This window comes from Calliphora vicina, chromosome 3 (assembly GCF_958450345.1).
Source record: "Calliphora vicina chromosome 3, idCalVici1.1, whole genome shotgun sequence".
NCBI lineage: Eukaryota > Metazoa > Arthropoda > Insecta > Diptera > Calliphoridae > Calliphora > Calliphora vicina.
In genome coordinates this window covers 55,811,465-55,838,492 of record NC_088782.1, presented here as the reverse complement: position 1 = coordinate 55,838,492, position 27,028 = coordinate 55,811,465, and the positions used below count along the sequence as shown (strand labels likewise).

General features: G+C 30.9%; 1 protein-coding gene across 1 annotated transcript in view; it reads left to right on the top strand.

The window, feature by feature from the left end:
- Window positions 1-27,028, top strand: part of LOC135955470 (uncharacterized) — a 118,822-nt gene that overhangs the window by 26,702 nt on the left and 65,092 nt on the right. The window lies entirely within an intron of this gene.

Genomic DNA, 27,028 nt, shown 5'->3' with positions numbered 1-27,028 from the left:
CCAACGAGAATGTCGGTCAATTATTGTTAATATGTAACGATGTTCCCGGGATATAGGTAAAGGTCCAACAATATCTAAATGTATATGTTCGAATCTTCCTTTAGGTATCTCAATTTTGACCACTGGTGATTTAGTGTGTCTAATTATTTTTGATTTTTGACAGTTAAGACATTCTTTTGACCAGACGTTAAGTTCCTTTTTCATATTTGGCCAAAAATAGCGTTCTGTTATTAATTTGCGTGTAGCTCTGATACCTGGATGTGAAATATTATGTAATTTTTCAAATACAATTTTTCGCAAATTAAATGGAACGTAAGGTCTAGGTGTACTTAATGTACATTCAAACCAAATATCTAAGTTTAGGACTGGAATTTTTAAGAATTTTAGATTAAGATGTTTGTTTTTATCAGCAAGAAGTTCTAAAAGATCTTTATCTTTCTGTTGTTCATCAAATAAATTTTTAAGATTAATATCGGAATATTTGTATGCTTCGATTTCAAATGTTCTAGATAAGGTATCAGCTACAACATTAGCTTCACCGCTTATATGTCGAATATCACTTGTAAATTGGGAAATATATTCTAAGTGCCTAGTCTGTCTTGGACTTCTTTCGGTTTTTGATTCCAAAGCAAAAACCAAAGGTTTATGATCTGTATACACAACAAATGATCTGCCTTCTAACAAATACCTAAAATGTTTAATATTTAAATATATTGCTAACAATTCGCGATCAAATGTACTATATTTAGATTCGGAAGAGGTTAATTTTTTAGAGAAAAATGCTAATGGTTCCGAAATACCATTATAACATTGTTGTAAAACGCCCCCAATGGCCACATTTGAAGCATCTACCGTTAAGGTCAATTTTGCTTCATTATTGAAATGATTCAATAAAACACGTGATGCAAATGATTCCTTGATACGGTCAAATGAATTGAGGGCTTCCTTAGTCCATTCTAAAATCTTACATTTCTTTTTTAATGCATTGGTAATTATAGCATGAATGGGGTTAGTAAATTCGGCTAACTTAGGAATATACTTGTGGTAATAATTTACCATTCCTACAAATTTCTGAATTTGTTTAACAGTTTTCGGGTGTTCAAAGTTTCGAATTGCTAATATTTTTTCTTCAGAAGGTTTAATGCCAATATTCGATATATTATGACCTAGGAAGTCTATATTTGAAACACCAAATGTACATTTGCCTGGTTTAATATTTAACCCATATTCATCTAATCGTTCAAAAACTTTCTCTAAGTGATATAAATGTTCCTCATCATTTTCGCTATATATAAGTATATCATCGATATACACAAATACGAAATCGAAACCAGTAAATACTTCGTTGATAAATCTTTGAAACGTTTGCGCAGAATTTCGTAGGCCAAATGGCATTCGTTGAAACTCAAACATACCGAATGGTGTTGTTATAGCTGTTTTGAATATATCCTCTTCTGCCATTGGAATTTGATGATAAGCACGTACTAAATCGATCTTAGAAAATATTTTCTTATTTCTTATATTCATATTTAAATCGTGAATGTGAGGTAAGGGATATCTATCAGGAACAGTCACAATGTTCAAACGTCTAAAATCACCGCATGGACGCCAGTCGTTTGGATCTTTTTTTGGGACTAAATGTAAAGCTGATGCTACACTTGAGTTCGATGGTCTACATATACCTGCTTTTACAAGATACTCGAATTCTGTTTTTGCTGCCTTGTATTTAACGGGATCCAAACGCCTGGGTTTGGTAAAAGGTAAAGGACCGTTTGTTACTAATCTATGAACGGTAGTATGTTTGATTGGTTTCGTATAATCAGGTTCTGCTATTAGTGAAGGATATTTCTTAAGAAGTTGTGTGTATTGATTATCTACAGAAAATAACTTTGGAAGAGTCACATTGCAGCAACATGAAAATGTACTAACTGATAAATTAGTAAGTGGATCTATTAGACGTTTATGTTTAATGTCTATCAAAAGACCATATTTACAAAGAAAATCAGCACCAATAATAGGTTTAGAAATATCTGCAATCAGAAAAATAAAAGGAAATTCGCGGCGAAGACCTAAATCTACATTAAGTAATTTCTTTCCAAATGTTGCAATATTTGAGCCATTGGCTGCGCTTAAAATTATATCAGATCTCTTATTATTATTTCTGAATTTTGAAGATGGCAAAACAGAAATTTCTGCCCCACTATCAATCAAAAATTTTAAATTATTATTTTTATCAAAAATAAAAAGGCGACTGGAAGAATAATCAACATTTCCACTGTTCGTCGCTGCAACAGTGGATGATTTTAGTTTGTTGAACTTTCATTAGAAAATGAACATGGTTGTTCGCACTTTCTAGCTTGATTACCAAACTTGTAGTGAAAACGACATAACCAGTTCCTATTTGGTGAACGACCACGAGAGCGTGAAGAACTTCTGCTATATCTTCTATAAAAAGGACGTGAAGCCCGGGTTCCTATTTCTCTTTTAAGAGAACTAACTTCTAGTGTCAATTTACTTATATTTTCACATAAAGAAGCAGTTAAATTTTGTACGATTTGTTCAATATTGGAAGATCTAGAAGATTGTCTAACACTACATATTTCTCCGTTGTAAATAACTTCCCACAATCTATCAGCTAATTGAATTAATTCGTTATGATCATTAATATTAGATCCAGTTAAAGCAACATTTAGAGACTTTGGAAGTTTACGTAGCCAAAGTTTTGTTAAAACATCTGGGCTAAAATTAGAACCAGCAAGAAGGGCTAACGATCTATAATATTCCGATGGTTTTCTATCTCCCATATCACTATCAGAGAGTATTTTGTCTAATTTAGAAGTTTCACTTAGGGAGTGACGTTCAATTAACACCTTTTTAAGATTAAGATACCGATCATTTGTAGTTGGATTTTGAATTATGTCTAACACTTTTATTATAACTTCTTGTGGTAAAGCAGTTATAATATATTCATATTTGGTTTGGTCTGTAGTAATGCCTTTGGTTGCAAATTGCATTTCGGCGTGAACAAACCATGCATCTGGACAATTGGTCCAGAATTGAGGGAGTTTAACAGAGGAAGCACATATGTCTAAATCAATTTGGGGTATTCTATCGATCGGATGATTACTAGTCAAATTTGAGTTTAAATTGTTATTTGTAGTTATTGAATTAGATTGTGAATGTGTTGAATTTTGTGTATGTGTATTAGTACGTGTTGGAGAGCGAGTGGTCATTTTAAGAGGGAAAGTTTACAAATAAAATCGAAATTAAAGTTTAAATTAAATTAATTATTCGTTAATTTAGTTATGATAATAATCGTGATTAGATATGTATGTAGATATTTAGTATTTTTAAAAGTAAACAATAATAGGCAAACAATATTAAGAAATATTTGAATATGGAACAAGAAATAAACACTTATACTGACTTCTTTTCTCGGAAATTTAAAACTGATGGTCAACTTATCTTGAACAAGTTTTATCTTGGTTATAATAATAGTGACTTGCTGTGACTTGAACTGAAACTGATGTGAATCTTCAGATGAATTACTTTATAGTTGATAATACAAATTGGATTTGTCGTCTTTGAAATTTATAGATGATAAAGACAGGCGTTGTAGAGATTAGATGATATTTATTTGTTGAGATTAGATGGTATTTATTTTTGCATTAATTTCAAATTGCAGGTAATTGTTTCGAAAAATTAATATTTTCTTAATTACACGGAATATTATTCGTTTTATTTCTTCACGTGTAAAATGCAGGATCGCCAAAATTTGTAGAGATTATATTTATATTATTTTAGAATAAAATACAATATTCTGGTTTTATTTCAAAATTACAAAATTTTATTGTTTGTTGTAGAATATTGAAAATTATAATGAAAATTATTGAAAACTAATATGATTAATAAAATTAATTAAGAAAATGAAAACTTAATATTTTTTGATATATAAAAACACAAAGTATTTTTATTCACCTACAGAAGGAAGGTCCAACAATTTCTATGTGCTTAAATTGTTTACTGGTTCAACATTTTTAGTTAATTTTTGTCATAATATCCCTGCCAATTATTTTGAACTGATTTTACTAATTTTCAACAGCAAAAATTTCAGATCATTAAAGTAAATATATAATTTTCATTAGAGTAAATATATATGGCTAAATGAAAATAAAAAAGGCTAAAGGCTAAATTAATTTTTTTGTGGCTAAACAAGATTGAAAAGGGCTAAATTTAGCCCAAAAAGGGCTAAATTGGCAACACTGCACAGTAGGCACTTTTCTAAAAAAAAATTCAGTTTTTGGAACATATTTTTTCCCGGTTTAGGAATTCCGGTATTTGAAAATAAAAAATATCAAAAATTTAAGTCTATATTAGATCCAAATTTTGTCATAATATCTATAAGCGTTAAAATTGTACATTAATTAAAATTTTATATTTTTCTTCATGGAAAATCTTCATATTATAATTTTTTAACTTTTTAAGTTAAATGACGTCCCAAAAATTTTTAAAATTATTTAATTTTACTAAAATATTAATCTTCAAGTCCTAAAATTTTCAACAATATCAAATACTTATATAAAACGCCTTTTTTACTCCTCATAAGTACCACAAACCTTGCCCCCCTTTGAAAAATGTGTACGTTTTTCAATATATATTTCATATACATATATTTTGTAGATCTTCTCAAGGAGGATTTATATTTTAAGTTTTAGCTCATTCATTAAGAATTTGAGACAGAGGTGACCAAATTTGAGGGGACACGAACTGGCTCCCAATAACCCTGGGAATCTCAACAACTATAAATTAACTGCAAAACACCTCAGCTCCAACCATGTTAAATTTCGTAACAATATATCCAACAGTTCCCGAGATAGTGAATTATTTTCAAAAAAAAGTTTCTAAACCACAGTGTATTAACAGCTTGGTGCACCAAATCAATATAAATATTGCTGTTTGCGTACATTTTGTATTTATATTAATGCTGTAAACGAAATTTTCAATAAACCTAACAAGTTAATGCGCATGTCCAAAAAATAGTCGACTTTTACGTTGACAAAGCAGTACAAAACACACACAAAACAGTAGATGTTGATTTAAATTCTTTTTTGCTCAGGCATGCGCAGTAATGACTAAACGAAACGCAAGTTTGTGTATCTGTTGGCAGAAATTTTACGCTTGTGCATCAGCTATTTATACTAAAACTTTAAACCGAAGCGTATGAGAATTTTTGTACTTAAAAATTGAACTAAAAATTCTTTTTTGCTCAGACATGCGCAGTAATGACTAAAAAAAGAAACGCAAATGTGTGTATCTGCTATTTATACTAAAACTTTAAACCGAAGCGCATGAGAAGTTTTTGTACTAAAGTGATGAACGAAAATGTTTGTTTGTTTGATTATTTGTTTTTTTGAGTTGTCCGGACTATAGTAGTGAAAATTCTTTAAATTTTTTAAAAATTTGTATAATTTAAATTTGAGATGAAATCGGGATATTATTGTATTGTAAAAAAAGTATTATATTATGAGAATGGTTTAATACATTATTTTGGTTCAAATCTTACCAAATCCAATATACGTATTCGAAATAAATAATTTTATCTTCACCTTTGTTTTCCAAGTTTTTTTTTTCATTAATGTAATTTTTTTTTTAATTCTTTTATATTTACTACGATAGGGATAGCTAGTACATATGTATAATTACACTGTCCAACAAATTGAAACGTTTTGATTACAACAGAATATCGACCCTATAATTCTGAATTCTTATAGTCCAGCTGGTCTGAGTTTTTTTACAGTGGATCAAAATTTTAATTTTTTGATCGAAGGGAGCATTTTACTAAATGAAAAAATGTCGAAAATTAATGTCTGAGGGAATTCTTATTGTCAGAGTTATATTGTGGAATTTTTTTAGGGGTCAATTGATCTTTTTTCGAGAAAATCAAACCAAAGATTTCAAAGTTGTAAATAAAGTTCTTTACGGTCTTTACACGCATCCAAAATTGGAACATGTAAACCTATATTTTTTTCTAAAATTTCTTCGGAACATTAGGTTTGAGTAAATAATTCTTTACTAATTTTTACTATCAAATGCTAAATAACGTCAAATTTGGAACTAATTTAAATCTAAATGTCCTTAAATTAATGGCATTATATACATTTAAATACCGAAATTCCTAAAACGGGGGAAATGTGTTCCGAAACTAATATACCATCCACCAAAGTATACTTCATGATAATACTTCCGCTAATTTTCATTAAAAAAATCATTTTCAGCGATGAGGCCCATTTATGGATGAATGGGTACGAAAGGAAACAAAATCGGTCATCGGTACAGGTCGCAATTTTGAAGATATTTCGATCAAATTTGGTACACATAATTTTTAAGGACAAAGCCTATTGTAACTGGCTGAAATCGGTCCATTATTTCACCTAGCCCCCATACAAATTCACTCCACATAAGTTTTATATATACAAAATTCATGCCACCAAATTTTGTTACGATCGGTCCATAATTAGTCATAGCTCCCATATATCACTTCCGAAAATCACTTTAACGTGCATAAATCACTTAAAAATGTTGGTATGTACACAAAATTCAACATAAATAACTTTCATATAGACATAAATCACACGACCTAATTTTATGGTGATCGGTCCATAATTGGTCATAGCTCCCATATAAGGCCCACTTCTAAAAATCACTCACGAATATAAATTATTGATATTTTAAAAGAAAATATTTTTACTCATTTACTTGGTGTAGGGTATTATATGGTCGGTCTTGACCGACCATACTTTCTTACTTGTTTTATTTAAAACTTAGTTTTTTATATGTGTGAAAAAAATTAAGAGTGTATATGAATTTTACAATTTTTAACGCCGTTTTAAAACCAAAAATTTCGAAATTTTTCTAAAAAATTATTTTTTTTCCCAAAAAAATTATATTTCTAAAACGACTGCGAAGATTTAAAAGGTGTTAAGCCTTACTTAAAGGCGGAATTTCGTTTTATCAGTTTATTGAAGAAACTAAACCGTTTTTGAATTACGCAAATATATTTTGTGCAACCTCCTCCAGTTTCGAAATAACGGTATATCTTGAAAATACGAGATAACCGAAAAAACGGCTAGCACCATTGAAATCAGCGTACCCGAATTAGTATAACCCACTGGCCTTCTTGACAGAAAAAGGTGTCAATTTCGAGCACAGTGTAATAAAGTATGTACATTAGGGAGGGTCGATTTTTTTTCACGAAAAATCGTATAGCAGAAACGCATTCTATGGAAAATTCTAAGAAATTTTCCCCAGGAAATCTTAGGTCTAAAATCAAATCCTATCTTGAGCATTTCGACTTTTATCCAATGATATTTCAGTATTCATTTTTTTTATTGGATAAAAGACTAAATGCGCAAGATAGGATTGGAATTTAGACCTATGGTTTCTTAAGGAAACTTTCATAAAATTTTCCGTAGAATGCGTTTCTGCTATACGATTTTTTACTTTTTGATCGTCCATGCAAATTGACTCAGCCTAATGTACATACATACTGGTAAAAACAGTAATTTTGTAAAAAAAATAGTGTTTATTTTAAATAGCTTCTTAAGAATATTATTGCTTCTATGGTTTCATATGATATTCTGAAACGAATTTTGTTTCCGACATATGCTGCTGCCGAAAAAATCTTTCACATTACATCTTGCACATTGGCAAACCCGTTTGCAAATACTTATAACTAATCTGCAAGTATTTTCCTCTTGTTCCTTCATAAATAAAATATTTCTTTTGCAAGTTGCAAATCTACATTATAATTTGGTTTCGTTATTGTTATTTGAAATTGTTACATTTATTAATAATATCTTTTAGCCTTTTAGCAATCGAAATATTTTCATTTTGTTCGAGCTCATCATCTGAGATAAAATCAATTTCATTTGAAGGGGATTTAAATTGAGTTTTTTTAAACAAAAAGAAGTGAAGTATGGATTTTCTCAAGGAAAACCAAAAATACCGTTTTTCTTTATTAACTATATTGTAGCAGGAGTTGGGCTTAACAACTTTACTGAACATCACTTTGCGATATTCGGGAATGTAGAATGTCAGAATAAGAGACCGAAAATAAGGGGTTCACTTTCATTTCAATTGTAAATTCTCATTCGCACCCATTTAAAAATTATTTTTTGTGATATATCACTGAGAGCATGATTTATTCGAGAACATTTTATGTATGGGGTTGAGAGAAACAGAAAAGACAACAAACACAAATAATCTGGATGATTGATTTATAATTTATTTTTTTCGTATAGGTCAGCTTGTGACTTTTATAAAAAGTTTAATAACAATTTAAAAAAATTCTCATTTCTGTTACTCAGACTTCATTACTTCATACTTATCATATTATTTCCATAATTTGTTAAAAATTACTAACAATATGTTATTGTATTGGAAAATTCCGAAAACCCCGGAATTTAAAATTAAAAAATTCCGGGCTTCGGGATTTAGAAAATCCAGAAAACTCCGGGATTTTCGGGAACGGGATTCCCCATTTGGCATCTCTAGGCACAACTCTAGTCTTGAGGTAGATGACATTTTCTCTGTTGATCACAAATGTTTGGTACTAAATTGATCGTCCATACTTCCTAAGTTCTATGAAATAACAACAAGTTTGTGATCTTAAACTATGATATAGTAATAGCTTTTAATTAGTTAATATAATAAAAATAATAAAATTTTCTTGTTTAAATAAGATGTAGTTACAATATGCATAGACTATTTATTATTAAAAAAAAACTAAAATCTATTGTTTAAATCCCTGAAAAATCTTCTCATCATCCCAATTTTCAATTGTTTTTTTCCTTCCTACTTTTTAAGGTGCAAATTCATTCATACATTCATTCATTGTGTTAGAAAGTTTAAATTAAATTTAAAATCTCTCTATTGCGATAATAAACTATTTAAAGTCTCACATTAAGATATACTTATAAAAAGAAAATAATAATAGTAATAATGGTAATATGCTGAAATTAACTAAATTCATATTTAACCTGTCATAATTTCAGTTTATTTCTCTTTATTGTATTTATGCGCGCAGACAGTAGAAAAGTCTGAAATACAAAATAAAAAAAAAAAACGTAAAATACTTCCTTTTATTATGTTTTTAATACTTGTACATTGTAGACGTCTTATTATTATTAATGCACATTATCTAATATAAAAATCATTCATTTTAACAACTGCAACAAACCAACCACAGCCCCAAACAGCGATAATCGTATTGTCTTCGAATCCCATTTTTTTTCCTCCAACGTTTGTTGATAAAACACCATGAAATCGTTGAGGAGCAAAAAAAGAAACAGCTCAGCCAAAGTAAAAGATATAATTTTTCATTTGAAAAGTGTTAAATTGTTATTATTAATTGCAGACTACACCATGCAACAACATGAGTTTAACATAGTTTTTTCCTAGTAACAGCAGTTGCTAAGAAATACACTGTGATTCATTCAAATAAGGTTAAAATTGTAGTGTCCCTGCTTAGGTTAAGTGAGACTTTTGACTTTTGATCTTGAAAGGGAATATTCGGAAAACCTAAATATATGTGAAAACCTTATCCAGATCGATCTAGTATTGAACTATTGCAACTTACCCTTAATCCAATGAATGCCAGTGTAGGGGTATTTATGGAAACTGTGCTTCAGTAGTAGATATATTCGTAATACATACATAAATAGTAACTACTACGTAGTAAGTAGGTAGTCAGTCGGTCGGTCGTCTATAACTATAAGAGTAGAGCAATGTAATGTAAACAAAAATAACAACAACTTAAATGAACAATTCAAAATAAATTGCAAAATCAACAAATATGCCAAAGAGCTTAAAAATGTACATTTATTTCGAGGTGGTTTATTATAAGGATGCAACACAGATGAAATATAACTGAATGAGTGAATGAATGAATATTCCGTACGGATTATTATTATACTTACAACGATCAAACAAACATTCGTAGATCCATTCACTCATACACAATAGGGTCGTCCTTATATAGGACTTTTTTGATTTCACAGTACAACAATGCAAAAAAAACACACGGTCATGGCTGTATTAGATCGATTCTGAAATTCAGTGGGTTCTCAAAAAGAGGTGTCATCAGTTTTTGGCCAACAGCTAATTTAGAATTTTTAATACCGCTTAACTAGATATGGCAATAATATAGCTAAGAGTCTACCAAACAAATTTGGTTAAATTTGATGCCAAAAAATAGCTTTTTCGTGTAGTTTTATTAAAAAAAATTTGGAAGACAATTTTTTTTTTCACTTTTTTAGAATAACTTTCAAGGACTCCGAATTTGCCACTAACAATATTTAGCAAAGTTGTAGCTACGGTAAAGCTGAACATATCTATGCATTCTGAACGTGTCTAGGCACTCTAAATATCACATTTTGTTCCTTAAAAATTTTCGTTTTTATAATTTTTGGACGCTAAAAAAAATTTGTTTGGTTAAAATAGTATAATCAAGTCCACACTTCTATGTTGTATTATTTATTCGGCTGGGGTGTTTTCGAGTTGATTTACTGTTGTTCAGCTTGGTTGGCGGAATGGGTATCAGTGAGTGGCCACTCAAATCTCACATTTAAAAAAAATTCCCAAAAATCCATTTATGATCCGAATGATCTGAAATTAAAAATATAGATAGCGCTTGAGAAGATCTACAAAAATATAGATATTTAGGTTTAATTTTCTTTTTTAGTTTAGCTCGATTTTTTTTCGTATTTTATATATGATGGGCCTACGGAGGGTCGATTTTTTCCCCGTTTTAAGAATTTTGGTATTTAAAAACAAAGAAAGGCAAGAGTGGTAATGCCACTGACTAAAGAACATTTAGATCTATTTTAGCTCCAAATTTTATTGTGATGCCTGTAACCGTTAAAATTTTACATTAATTCAAGTTTATATTTTTCTTGAAGGAAAATCACCATATTATAATGGTTTTAGTTTTAGTTTATTTCACTTTACTAAAATATCAATCTTCAAGTACAGAGGTTTTCACCAATATATAAAACTTATATAAAAAGCTTATATTAACTCTTCAGAAGCTCCACAAACCATGCCCACTTTCAGAAATTTTAACAAGCCGGTCTTGATCAAGATTAGGTAACGTGATGGGTTCGGATCATACTAATAATGATTTGCCCCTTCTTCACTATTGCAGCACAATAATGAAGTGTATACTTGTTCATATTTTTTTAACAAAATATCTTTGTTTAATCGTAAAAATATATAAAAAAAGAACATTTTTAAGGTACGAGGTGATCTTTGTGAAAAAAAATTTTATTCCCATATTTTTTTTCAAAAAAGTGCACGAAAAAGCTATTTTTTGAGAAAACATATTAACAAAATTTGGCTCTGTGCGAGAAACCGAGCAAGCGGATTTGGGTGTGATTGCAGTTTCAGTTTATATTTATCGCGGACTTTCTTAAACTCATCCTTCACTAGTGGCACTTCCAAGTCCGTGTGGATGTTTTCATTTCTTATGTACCATGGTGCACCCGTCATGGTCCTAAGAATTTTCGACTGGGCCCTCTGTATAAGCTCAATACTGGAATTACTGGCCGTTCCCCACAATTGGATTCCATATGTCCAAATTGGTTTTAAAATGATTTTATACAGGGTGACTTTATAGTCCAGGCTTAACTTTGATTGGTCACTTATTAACCAGTGAAGGCTAGATGCTTTTAACTTCATGTGAAGTCTCTTGCTTTCTATATGACGGCGCCAAGTAAGTCTTATATCTAAGTGAATACCAAGGTATGTAACATAATCGGACTGAGGTATATTAACATTGTTAAGTGTGACAGGTGGACAGCATCCCCTCCTCAGTGTGAATGTAACATGTTTGCTTTTTAACTCATTTACACGTATTCTCCATTTGTTCAACCACGTTTCCACACATCTTAAGTAGCCATCTAGTATACTAGATGCTATATATGGGTTTTCATGCGAGCTAATAATTGCGGTGTCATCAGCAAATGTAGAAATAGTCAATACATCGCTCGTAGGCAAATCAGAGGTGTAAATCAAATAGAGGATAGGTCCAAGAACACTTCCTTGTGGTACTCTTGCTCCAATCCTATATTCTCTTGTCACGTAATCATTGTACTTAACTGTAAATATACGGTCCGATAGACAAGATTCCAATAATTTATGAGTAGATGGTGGCAGCAAACATTTTATTTTATATACCAGGCCTTTGTGCCATACTTTGTCGAAGGCTTGAGCGACATCCAAAAATATAGCTGAACAATATTTCTTTAATTCAAAGGATTTTCTTATCTCTCCGGTTATACGATTAACTTGTTCGATTGTTCCGTGGCGTTCCCGGAAACCAAATTGATGAACTGGGATTATATTTTTCTCATTTAAAAATGGTATGATTTTCTTTTGGAACACTTTTTCGAACAGTTTCGATAAGCAAGGAAGCAAGCTTATTGGTCTATAGGAGGATGGTACGGTCAAGTCCTTACCTGGCTTTGGTATCATTATTATCTGATAAGTTTTCCAATTTGTCGGAAAAACTCCATGTTTAAAGATCGCATTAAATATTGTAGACAGCACAATTATTGCCACACTCGGTAGGTTTTTAATCATAGTAGGTGTAACAGAATCATTTCCAGGTGATTTTTTAATATTATATTATCCTTGATTACTTCGTTAATGTCTTCTGGGCTTATATCTAATATGTCATCATTAGATAATGTTGACACAGGTGGCTCTTCAAGTTCAAAAACAGTTGTTGGCGAGTTTGGTTGTAAGACTGTACTTAAGTGATCGGCAAATATTTTAGCCTTTTCCTCCGTGCTGCGAGTCCAGGTACCGTCAGCTTTCCTTAAAGGGCTTTGCCCCTCTACCGGCGGCTTGATATTTTTCGTTGCCTTCCAAAGGGAAAAATTTGTGTGTTTGGTATTTGTTAAACTTTGAATGTAATTTATATTTCTGCGATCCTCTTCTAATTGTAGGGCTTTTTTCAGATTTTTACTAGCAGCAGACAGCCTCTGCTTTGCGGCAGGTGATCTATTTTGTTGCCTTTCTCTTCTGAATTTTCTCTTTTCTAAAAGAAGTCGTTCAATATCTGAGTTGGAAATGTGCATATCAGTTTTAGGAAATATTTGACTCTTCGAATGATTTAGAGCCGATACAATTAATGACGTAAAGTCATTGACACTTTAATCTACATCTTCCTCACACTGAATACAGAGATCTGTGTGGATATGACTGCTTATATATTTTTTATATTTAAGCCAATTTCTTTTAAAGTAATATGTTTCAATATGAAATTTTGAAATGTTAGTCCTCCCGTAATAAGATACTATAATTGGGGAATGATCAGAAGATAAATCATATGACATTTCTGTAGATATTGAATTTCGATTAATATTTTTTGTTTTTTTAGGATCATCAGGCCAGTATGTTGGTTGTCCAGGGGACACAATATCCAGGCCATTTTTGCGATCTAATGCTTTATAAAGCTGTCTACCTCTGGGATTCAAAAACTGACCAAAAACTGATGACAACTTTTTGTGAGGGCCCACTGAATTCCAGAATCTTTGGGGCCCATAAACAAACAATTGTTCACCAAAATGGATAAACTGAGTATAGGGTTTTGTTTGGTAGTAGAGTCGAACCTATGCTGTCGTGATCGAGTATTTTTCCAAAAATTTTCATTTCTTGCATGTGTTTTCGGTGTTCCCAAGGTCTAAAATTATTCTTCGTCGTCTAAATACCAAATTTGAGAAAAATCGGATAAAGTTTAGAGGTTTTAGTTTTATTTGAAGTTTTGAGTCAAAGTAGCAATCAAAGGTTCCAAAGAATTAGTTCTTAATTCAATTTCAAAATCAAATTATATATCTTCTTAACAATTCCATTAAACCATACAGCATGAATTATTTCGTTATCTTATTTAAAATTGCGGAATTTTTTCCAATATTTAGCTTTTATTTTGAAATATTTGTACAATATTAATTTATTTAAATTGTTAGATATGACCTTTTCCCATGTTTCTGGAAACATGTGGATTCCGAGCCAAAAGAACTGCTCGCCTTTTAAGGCCAAGGACGAATCAAACCAATTTCAGATACTATGTTCCGAAGCGAAGCGTATCAAAGAGAGAGCGTTCTGCATCGATCGAAACAAATAGCAGTTGTATGGGGCAAGGTCTGGATTATAAGACGGGTGACTACCCAATTTCCATGATTTTATATGAATCCTCGCAAACGTTTGAAATACTGCTGGGGTAGCTCTTGTTGAAAACCACTAATGAATTAAACCCCAAAATTGGGGGTTTTCATTATGAATTAAAACCCAAAGGTTCTAAATGAAATAAATCCCCAACCAAAGGAACTAAACCCCCAACCAAAATGGAAAAGAAACCGTCTTCGCATACTAAAAACTTTTTGCATTGCCGGCCTTGGTTTTGAAGGCCGACTGGCTTTGCTCAGTTTTTGCCAGTTTTTGATACACACCAGAGGAGAAAACCTTTGAGCCAGGCCGAAGTCCGGCAATGCAAAACAACTTCTCTGAGCGAAACCAATTTATGATACACCTCAGACGAGGAAACCTTTGCGTCCGGCCGAATGCAAAATTTCGTTGCCGGTTTTTTCTATATAAGATTTTGGGGCCTTAATTCATTTGCGGTTTGGGGACTTTGTTCATTGAGGACTTAGTTTGTAGCGCCGTTGAGTTTTACTACAATTTTCATGAAGTAATGCCTCCAACTCCAGGTATTGAGTTAGGTTTTTGATATGTTTCCGCCAAATCTATTTTGAATTTGATTTTTTTACAAGCTATAAGATTTTGATAAAATTTTCAGTATTAGGTTTTTGATGACGGAGAAACATTTAAGACCTTGGAATGATCGAAAATCCGCAAATTTCAACATAAGGACCACCTTAATACACACATATACTAACAATTATACACAGCATTTATAGTTTTATTGCATGTGTTTTAGTTATTACACACCAGTATGTGTGCGAATATCGCATCATATCTTTAGGATTTAGTTTAATATTTTTATTTTTTTTTCCTGTTCAACTTGCAGCAACACTCATATCGCTGTGTGTTTAATGATATTCATCACTGCCTCTATTCATTGTAATCTTTTGTTGTACGACTTTAGCTGCTGATGCCGGTTGCCTCTTACAGCCTGACTGGCTTGGCTGCTGCTGTTGCCATGTTTGCGAACACGACGACGACAACTCTGTGTGTGGTTGGCTAATAAAGCTTAACATCTTACAAATTATTATGGTTTATAGATGACTTAAACCAAACAAAACCAACAACAACAAAAAAATAGATACAAATAAAATAGTTATTACACGTAGCATTTGAGAAAAAACAAATATTAAGCAGAAAAAAAAACGAATTAGGATTTCAGCTATTGTTTAATCGAACGTGGTTTCAAGATTAATTACTTTAAGACCAAAAATTATAAAATGAAATCCTTATCGTTTGTTATCAGAAATTGCTGATATTTGGCAACGAAATGGGGAAATATTTATGAAGTGCAACAGTGGATTGGCAGAAATATGATAAATTTTATTGCCGGCAGAAATGAAATTTAATGCGTAAGGAGGGAAAAAGTTATGAAAGACACCTGTCTTTAAATATATTTATGGTATTTTTAACCAGTTTATATTACAAAAAATAAGCATTTAGGTTTTATGTTATTTAATATATATAAAATTTAAAAAATTATCGTGGGAAAATACTAATGGATTATTGATTTTGGTCAAGGATAAACCATCAATACAAAGGTGACTTATTTCAACAAATATATTAACAACGCGGTAAATAAACATTACTTTCAAAATTATATTATTTTTGACATTTTTGGTATACTACTTAATAAAAATCATGATGACACTCTCCAGAGTTTATCATACATTTGATCAAATGTCATTATAACATCTAGTCTCAAAGAAAGAAATCTTTTAACTCAAGGTACGACAGTCTCATTTTATCGCGGTTCCATTTCTTGTTAGGTCAACAATGTGGATACACTAAATTTCCATGTTTTATCTGTTAATGAGGCAGCAAAACAAAACCATTTAATCTGAAAAGGCCTCTGAGAGAAAACATGATGGTTGGAAAACAAAATTTTATAAACCCGCCTTTGGTTTCCAGAGATAAGATAATTTTGCCTCCTATATACCTAAAATTTGGAACTGATGAAGCTGTATGTGAAGGCATTAGATAAAACTAATCCATGTTTTTCCTTTCTTTCATGAAAGTTTCCAGCTTTGAGTACAGAATTACTAAATGCTAGTATTTTTGATGGACCACAAATAAGACTCTTTATGAAAGACAACGATTTCTTACATTCAACGAATCATTTAGAAGCAGCAGCTTGGATATCGTCCCTGTTTTGAATATTAGTACTATGTGGATTTATTAGATTTTTTTTTATTGTTGCAATTTGTTCCTTTACTGTTCATACATATGTGCACAAAATCATTTTTCGATATTTTAATTGGTTCAGGAATTAACAAAAGCACCTATGTGATTTTCATATACTAAATGCTTCAACAAAAAGTCCTATGTGTTTCTAATCATATAGGTTTTTTTTTGTTCTAATCACTATAAATAATACTTGTAATTATATTGTCAAAAAGAGTAATTGAGCGCGAGTCTCCGAGTGTAATTATAGATCCAATATTATTTCCTCCAGCGATTTAATATTGTCCGACCATCTTTAATTTATCAAATTTTAAAATTTAACTTTTGGCCGCGGAAATGCTGATTTTAAACGAAAAAACTGGTGATTTTTAAGCAATTGTAGATAATGATGAAAACCACGTTAATGAAAATGTAATTCATACAAAAACAGAGGTAAAGCAAAGACGTAAGAAAATGAGGCTTTTAGGTAAACAATATAGACAAAGATATGCAAGATCTATAAAATATAAATCGTGTAAGCATTTGGCTTTAAAAAAACGGAAAGGTCATATCTAATGGTGCAATTGACGACGTTTGTCATCAGGAAATGTTCGAATATCTTTGGAAGTTGTTCAATTAAGAACCAAAGCTTTAAAGCGTCGAACAGAAACAACTACAATAAGAAAAAAATTTACTTTGACTCTTAATTGCCTACTGCTGATGGTGTCAGGCATAGATTATGCAAAAAATTCTTTTTAGAAACTTTCAGTTTAGATGCAAATACATTCCAAAGATGGATCAAATCTAACTATAAAACAAATTATACAAAAATTAAGAAACAAAAAGAAGAAAATGTTGCTAAAGTCTGAAATCTTCTGAAGTGGTTGGCCTTAATACCGAAAGTTCTAAGCCATTATTGCAGAGCAACAGTAACTGATATTCGTGCTCATGTTTTTAAAGACAATGTAGTAAGGTTTACGTCACTCAAATAAATGGGTAATTTTACAACAAAAGAGAGCCAAGAAAAATAAAGTTGTTGAACCCAGGCCTTTATATAGTAAACCTTTAAAAATTGATGAAGCTAAACATTATAGTCTACAATCACTTAAAAAATACCAAGCTAAATATACCAACACTTTTATACCAAAACCTTAATATTCTGGCCTATGTATGTACGCAAAAATATTTAAATTTAAAGACTGTTTTCCCAAAAGAGCTATGTGGATTTTTTTTGTATAACTCGAAAACGCATTAAAATATAAAATAAATACAAAATCTTTTTTGATATACACACAAAGTACATTCGCAAATGAGTCCACGCAAATATAACTAAATTAAACGTTTTTTTTTGCTTTTCTGAAAACTTTGTTAAAACCCACATAGTACTAATATTCAAAACAGGGACGATATATTTTCTTGCCGTTGTAAAAAATTTCTTAGGTAATCATAAGACTAAAAATAATGAGGAATTCAATGTAATATTTCAAAAAAAGTAAACTATTTTCACAGTCATTTAGACAAGTTTCCTGAGAACCTTGGATCGTATAGCATAGAACAAGGAAAACGTTTCCATGGAGCTTTAAAAGTAATGCATGATATGTACCCAGCAAAAACTTACACTGAAAAGTAATGAATTAAAAAGCTAATCTTCACCACTTACACTATGCAACAAATGAAGACTTTTGGGAAAAACACACGATCGTGACATTATACGTTCGACTCTACTACCAAAGGGTAGTAAAACCCTATACTCAAAACGTTTTGTGTGTATAAAAACAACATATAGGGCTATACAAATATGAAGAGTTCTTGAGGATTGGTGCTTTGAGATTTTATAATTTTTTACTCAAACTTAAAATTTTGTTTCAAAATTAGCCAAGTTTGGATAGGGCTGTGGAGGACAATGTCCGCTTAAGTGAGTCAAATTTTTCTTTATACATTTTTGCATTAAGATCCCTTTTCAGATCATATAAAAATTTTATAAAGTCACAAAGAAATTTTTTTTCTTTATGGGGACTTTTTTGGAAAAAACTTAAAAAAAACACACATAGAAAGTTGAAATACTTATATAAAAAGATGATTCAAATCTGGATGCATGTAGCTTTTTATGGGGACAAGGTAATTTTTATCTGGTTTTTAGAATTTTATCGCAAATATACATTATATTTAAAAAAAAAAATGTCGACTCTCCGTACGCCCGTCATATATAAAATATGAAACAAAGATCGACAAACATTTTAAAAGAAATTAAACCTAAAAATCTCTTGAAGTAAAAGAGAACCTATAGATAGAAGCTTTTTTTAGTAGATCTTCTCAAGGATTATCCATATTTAAAATTAAAGCTCATTCAGATCATAAATGGATTTTTGGGGATATTTTTTAAATGTGAGACTTTGAGGGTCCACCCACTGATCTCCATTCCGCCTACGAAGCTAAACAACTGCAAATCAACACGAAAATACCTCAGCCGAGTAAATAATGCAGCACAACATAGAAGTGTGGAATTGATATTCTAAAAAAAATGAAAAATTAATTTTTTCTTCCTATATTTTTTCAAAAAAAATTGCACGAAAAACCTATTTTTTTGGGAAAAATTTTAGTAAATTTTTAGCTATTTTATTGCCATATAAAGTTAAACGGTATCACCAAGTGTGAATTAGCTGTTGGTCAAAAACTGTTGGCACCATTTTTTGAGGGCCCACTGAGTTTTAGAATCTTTTGTGGACCATATAAAAAAAATTTGTCACCAAAATGGACAAACTGAGTATAGGGTTTTAGTACCGATACCTGTTGCCCTGTGTAATAAACCAGAATATATACTACAAACTAAATCTTATATATAAATAGGCCACACGTTTTTTTGTGGTACACTTTTAAGTATGTTATTGTCCACCAATATTGATGAAACTTATATGGTTTAAGAGGTTATTTTCTCTAGATGTGCACAATATAAATTTTTTTAAAAAAAATTCTTTCCATAAAAGTGGTAAAAAGCGTTTTAAATTTGCTTGAAAAACAACAACTACATGTTTATGCACATCTAAATATATACACATGCATTTGAACACACACGTGAAAAATATTTTTGCATATATGTACGCAAAAGCAACTGTATAACATCGTTATTAGTGGTCGAATTTTGACCACCAGGCGGTCCTAGTATTTAAATAAAACGCTATGGTTTTTTATAAGTTATCTACGTAAGTTTTTTTTTTTTTTTGAAAAGAAATGCTTTCGGAAATATTTTTTTTAATTAAATTAGTATATTTTGCATTGACAATGTGGGCATATGGATAATATCTATTAATTTTAACAGGTATACTCTTATACTGAGGTACCCTTATATTTACCTTTTATACCCTACATCACCATAGTGGGGAGGGTATATTGCGTTTGTGCAGATGTTTGTAACACCCAAAAATATTAGCCTAACACTCACCTTAACCCCTTGTGGACCAAGACTTTAAATCGTTAAAAAACTTTAATTTTTTTATGGAATATTGAAAATAAGGGCTTCAGGAAGATATTTACAAAATTTCCTCTTTGTGGAGGACCTGCAAGGAACCGAAAGGGACCTGGTACCGTTGGGTCAGCATCAGCCAAAAGATAAAAAACTCATAGATTTTTGTTTAAATTTTATTAATATATTGATTAGTTTTGTAACTTTTACAACATTTTCTATTACAAGTCTAATTTATTGTATTTTACGAAACAGTATTTTTTATCATTAGAACATAAATAAACACCACATTGAGAACATTACATAAATCACCGTTATTCTGGGTAAGCGAGTTTGCCAATAGGCAAAAAAATATATTATTCCAAAGATAATAGTGTACTTCAAAAGTACTTTTGAGCAAAAATGATCAAAATATGTTATGTTTTCATTCTGTAAACTTATTATTGTTATGGTACTTATAAGTACCGTTGATCGAAAAAAGGTTAGAGTATACCTATCGACTTAGAATCATTTTCTGAGTCGATTAAACGATGTCCGTCCGTCCGTCTGGCTGTCCATGTAAACATTGTGCGCAGAGTACAGGTCGCAATTTTGAAGATATTTGGATTAAATTTGGTACATATATTTTTTTTCGGCCCAAAGACATATCCTATTGAAACCGGCTGAAATCGCTCCATAATTTCATCTAGCCCCCATACAAATGTCCTCCCGAAATTGGAATTTATCGGTCATAAATGTTTAATTTATACATGTATCTACACAAAATTCGCTCCAAATAAGTCTTATATATACAAAATTCATGTCACCAAATCTTGATACGATCTGTCCATAATTACTCATAGCTCGCATATAGAACCGAAAATCACTTTAACTTGCATTAATCTCTTAAAAATGTTGGTATACACAAACAATTTTACATAAATAACTTCCATATAGACATATATCCAACGACCCGCGAAGATCTGTTCATAATTGGTCATAGCTTCCATATAAGGCCCACTTCAAAAAATCACTCACGAATATAAATTATTGATATTTTAAAAAGAAAAATGCTCATTTACTTTGTGTAGGGTATTATATGGTCGGGCTTGACCGACCATACTCTCTTACTTGTTTGATTTTCCCAAGGTTTAAAGTTATTATCTGTCTTCTAGAAACCAAATGCTGAAAATTTGGGCAAAATTGGATAACGTTTTTTGAGGTTGCACATTTTATTTAAAGTTTCAAGTTGTTTTGGAAAAAAATAAAATTAAAAATAGTTTTTGCATTTCATGCCTAAATTTAAATTATCTGACATCTTTAACCAATTACAACTTCATGCTTAGCTCAAGTTTTACATTATCAAATTTTGTCTTTAACGAAATTTCCAAAAAATTTTAAAAAATATTTTCTACTCTAATAAAGGCTAAATGTGGATTACAGTTGTACCTATTTTGGATTAGCGTGGAAAACGATGTAGATAGCGATGTCACAAATATGATACAATTATTTCTTAAAAAATATTTCTATTTCTGGCATTTAATTTCAAATTTTGTAATTTTAGAAAACTTAGTTTTTTAAAAAACTTTTAATGTTTTTTTAAAGGTATCTTAATTTTTTTTAGATAATATGAATTTATTTTATCTATTTTCTGATTTAAAATCCAATATTTTTTGACTCTTAAATCAAATTACTTTAAAAATTTCATATCGTTTTTTTATACCCATCATCAAAAAAGATGGGTGAATAAAATCAAATTTAAAAACCTACCTTTTGCCCTAAACACAAAGCTTCTAAAATGCTATTGAAAAATGGAAACCAAAAAAATTTAAGATTTCTTATTTACTTTTCAATTCAAATGCTTACGAGTGTCGCGTTCTAGACCGCTGAAATGTTAATATATATTACAATTTGTTATTGTTAAAGTATTTCTAATAATAAATGTATAAATGTATTATTAAATTGTTTAATTATAGTAAACATTTATTTTAGTGATTATCTGCAATTATTTGAGCTTGAAACTCTGCGCATGACCAAGCAAGGCGCCATCTATTGCTTTAAATATTTGTTAATTTATATTAAAGATTACACACACTCCTCAAAGCTTTTAAGTAGAAAATAATATAACAAAAACTTAAAGCATTTCCTAGGAAATGTCTAACTATTAGTAAGAACTAACAACAAACAAGTTAAAATAATTTATTGGTTAAATTAAGTTAGTGCGACCAGTAGTGAGTGAGTTAAAAATAAAACAAATTAAAAATAATGTTTTAAAAATAGTTGGGAAAAGTTTTCAGTTTACCGCAGTGGTGCTTACAAAAAAAAAAAACTAAAAGGTATAAACGAGTATAATCTATAAAAATAGTAAGAAGTATATTTTTGTTTTAAATTTTTCAACAAATTACTGTAATAGAAAATTTGATATTTTTCCCCTCAATTTTATTATGGTGTAATGTAGCAATAAGCGTGAAAGTGAAGTTTCGTTTTGATGCAGTACTCTTGACCTACGTCAATTACAAAATTCCGGCATTAAAAATCAATATGACGTTTTATTAACATACTCGGACGTAAGTTTGTAAATACATATGAATATTCGGTCATTGTTTATATATGAAGTCATATAAAGTTTTGCCCTTTTTGTTGATGTTATTTTTATTTTATGCCTGTCAATTATTTTACATGCAACAAATGTGTGGCATATATGTACATTGTATAACATTTAATATTGAATTAAATTTATGTTTCCACCCTCTCCTCAGACATGACATCATTTGAGGTGTTGATGTTTTGTATTTTGTTGGCTGGTTTTTTAGGCTTGGGCATTGTCTGTTGGAGTTTTCCTTCGATATTTGTTCTACATACATATGGTTGGTTGGTGTTGGCTAAAACAAAACTACGTGGAAAAAGACACTTGTTCTCTTTATAAAATTTTTTCCATATTGTTCAGTTTGTTAGCTTTTTGTGTTATTTTTTTTATCTTTTTTGTTTTGCTTCATTTTTATGTGTCTAGCAAATTATAAGACGATCAATAAATGTCCTCAATTTTAAATTTTCTTTATACTATAAACGACTAAATACATATTTGTATTTGCACGTTTTGTAGGTATACAACTAACTACAAAGCGTTTTATTTTTTTCAATAATTTAAAGTATTTATTGTAGTATATTGTGTTTAACATGTTTTTTTTTGTACAAATTGCTTTTAAAACTAGAGTAATGTGAATATTTAAATTTATTATTATGTATAAATATTTAACTTGTATGGCGAATTGTGAATTTAGGGTTTTTTTTACATAATTATTTTTCAATTACAACATGAGAGCTTTGTATATATGTAACATTTGATATAATACATGTAAGCTGGCGATTTGGGTCAAATATTAACCCGTGCTAACTACGGTGGCCCTTATTTTGCGCTCTATTCTGAAGATTTGAAATTGTTCTCCTGTCATTAACAAAACCAAAGCCTGATAATTGGAAGTTTCGATATTTGGGTCAAAATAGCAATTTAAAAAATTAAATATTGAAAAAAAAAATCAAATCAAAATCGTTTTTGTATTTAAGTTACTAATAGGTGTATAAAAATAAAATGTTTCTGTCATCAATATTTTAAAAGTTGAGGGTCATTTTAACCCCAAGTGCTATTAAGGGTTAATTTTAATTTGTGTGATGTTATTGTAAATACAAGACTTTGTGTTATATTTTTCTTAAGTTTCATCAAAATCGGCTCAAAAATATATAATATTTCGCTATATTTCCATGAAAAATTCCAAATATTGAAAAATTTGACATTTTACTTTCACGCCCAGCAAAAAATATTTTGGATTTGGAAGCAATAAATATGATTACTGCATCTTTTACTGCTACATTAATTGCATCCTAAAATTATACCAAAAAATGATTTTGGAAGGCATACATTAAGCTATTCGTATAGGTGGTGAAGAACTTAGAAAAAATCAGCGCTTCTTGTTAGGCAATCACTGGGTCTGTAAGATTTTATTGCTTCTCAGCAGCTCTAAAATCTATGTGCACAATTGTTTGCACATATTTAATTCGATGAAATCAGGTTAATTTTAAAGCTGTGAAATATGCTTATTTTGGATTCCTTATGCAGAGCCTCTACGCGAGGAATCCCATATAGAAATCATGTAATCTTTCATGCGAAGTGGTAGCAGTATACAAGTGCTCTCTGCCTTACAAACCTGCTTCCGAGGAAGCACCATTTTTTGCTGGGCGATTTAAGGGATAACGTTTTCCGATTTTAGTAAAACTTTCAGACTGAATTTAAAATTACCTGTACTATAATATTCTTAGCAGGTTTTACTTAAAATGCATAACAGTAAGGAAATTGGGCTCATTCGCCAAAATATGTTCAAAAAATTAGTTTTTCTCGAAAATTTAAATCGAAGGTACGGAAAAACTATAGGAGGTATTGTCATACTTTTTTCACATTTTTTTTCCCTATTATATTGTCAATAAATCCCAATGTGAAGATCAACAAAATTTTGAAAAATTTGAAAATGGATATTTGAAACTGCGGTTAAAAAAAATAATTTTTTTGGTCATACCTGCGAATAGGTTAACGATATTCTACGAAGACAAAAAGTCATATACAAGTAAATATGGATATATGTTAAGCAAAAATTAGCTTTTATTTTAATATTTCTTGAAATTTTATGTCCTAGTGGCCTGAGACACGTTAATTGCCTGGGGAATTTTTAATAACTTTAACATTTTTTAACCAATTTTAGTCTTTTATATCTCATTAGAACGACAATTGCGTGTACATATTCTTTTAAATTAAATTGCAAAAGTAATGATTTAATTGCAAACTTTTTACAAAAACTAAAAAAATTGCATTTTTTCACCCTTTAAATGCACCTCAAAACTTTGAGCGACGAGCGGCACGGGTTAACGTCGTTTAATCTGGCTCAAATTTTGGCAATCTCAATATCTGGAAATGGGAATCGTTTTGTGGTGTCCAGACGAACAAAATTCCGCCATCGATTTTTTGTGGTCACAACTTTATTGACTCACTGGAAAATCGACGCAATGCGTGTTGTGTTTCACTGTTCTGCTACAATGGTATGGGATCTGCTGAAATTAGAGAACTTGTTCCCGTTTTTTACGCAATACACTTTCTGCGACAAGGGCTCATTTGTCGTTGACTGGGCAGTGTATCGCACAACACTTTACAGGGAAAATTCGTTGTTGTTGTCTGTATATGGAATAATCTTCCTGCTGAAATCAAATGTCCACAAACACTACTCTCATTATCCTCTCTCCTATAACTATGCTCCCTCCCAACACAATGCACTGCATGAATAGTGGTCATCCCCTGAGTGCTGGTCCAAGCTAAAAAAAATAAGTCAATGTCATCAAAATAGGTATTTGCTTGTGAGATGATTTCATCTTTGGAGTCATATCTCTTTCCACCGATCCATTTCATCAGGTTTGGAAACAAGAAATAGACAGTCGGGTCTAAATCCGTAAAAAGGGTGGATTAAAGAGCAATTCAGCAAAGTTTTTTTGCTTCGAAAATGTCGAATTTTGTGCCATTTATTTGGGGAAACTTGTGATTTACTTTTATAATTTTTTAAAGAAAGATGGTTTGTGCGGTTCAGAAGTGGTGATTTTGACACGGAATACAAAAATTTCCGAGGCCAGCCAAAAAAGTTTGAAGACCAAGAATATGAGGCATTACGCCATGAAGATTGTTCTCAAACTAATCAAGAGCTTGTTAAATCATTGGGAGCTACTCAGCCAGTAAGGAATTGGATTCATTTAAAACATTGTTAACCAAACTCTCACAACAATAAATTTGCTTGGTATTCTAGTGTTACGATGTGTGTACACTGAACCAAATTTCTTACGAAAATATCCTTCACTGACAACACTTGTAAAATAACTCATGTTCGTTTATCAATTTCGGTTTCACATGTAAAAGAAACTCACACATACACGGTGCCCGCGGGCGTACTGGAGACCAATGATTTAAAAACAGGGAAATTGGGTACCACCAATTGAAGCTAAGATATCTTGTATGTCTGAAAGAGAAGCTCGGCCAACCAACCAAATATCCCAGGCGCTAAGGTAATGCTCTATATTTGGTGGGACCAAAAAAGTCAAATATTGAAGTGAGACTGGTGTCTTATATTGGGAGGACATTTGTATGGAGGTTAGGTGAAATAATGGATTGATTTCAACCAAGTTCAATAGGTTATGGCCTTTGGCTGAAAAAAGAGAGATATACCAAATTTTTTAGCACAAGATTACTGATAGCCAGCCAGATGGACGGACATCATTAAATCGACTCAGGAAGTGATGATAATTCGATAAGGTATACTTTTAGGTATGAGTTAGAGCTTTAGGTATGGCAAGCTTTCAATAGACATCCTTCTAAATACAACTCATTTTATGGGGAAATTTGGAATTAGGTCTGCTTTTCTGAAAACCCAAAGCTGGTAATCGCCAACGGAATACGGGTTTTAAAGTCTTTCACCAGCCTCGGACAAAATGTGGACACAATGAGTAAAATTCCTTAAATTTACATTAAATTGTTTTAAATTTGTTTGGGCAATTATGGCATACTTTTTCTATAAAATGTTTCCAGTCGTTTTTCGTTTTTATATCTTTTTTAGCTACTCCTTTATCATGCAATATTCAATAACAATTTATTGGCAAATTGGGAAAATTTTTAAATTCGTTTCGAAGAGATTTTCTTGCTAATCCAATTACATAAGAACTCCCCTGAAAAAGGTATTTTCCCCCCTTATAAACGCATGTCCAAACTTCAGAGCTGGCACAAAATTTAGTGAAATGATTTCCGCATATACGAAACCGATCAAGGTTAAATTTTCTGTATTTTCAGGAGTAGGACTTATATATATGACAGCTATTTCCAATTACTAACCGTGCAAAATATTGAAGTAAGATTTCTTTTTATATGTATAAGATTTATTACAACGATACGTAAGGGTGGTATTGAACAAATATTTTTGGACGTTACAAATGAGGCCATCAGTGCAAAAGTGGTGTAACCCACAATTTTTGTTGGTTTCTGTTCTGGTGTTACACACATTTCTTACATTACCAGCTCTCAATATAAGTCACCTTTTGGTATTCAAAAGCAGATGGAGCTGAAGAAATCGTTTTTGGACAGAG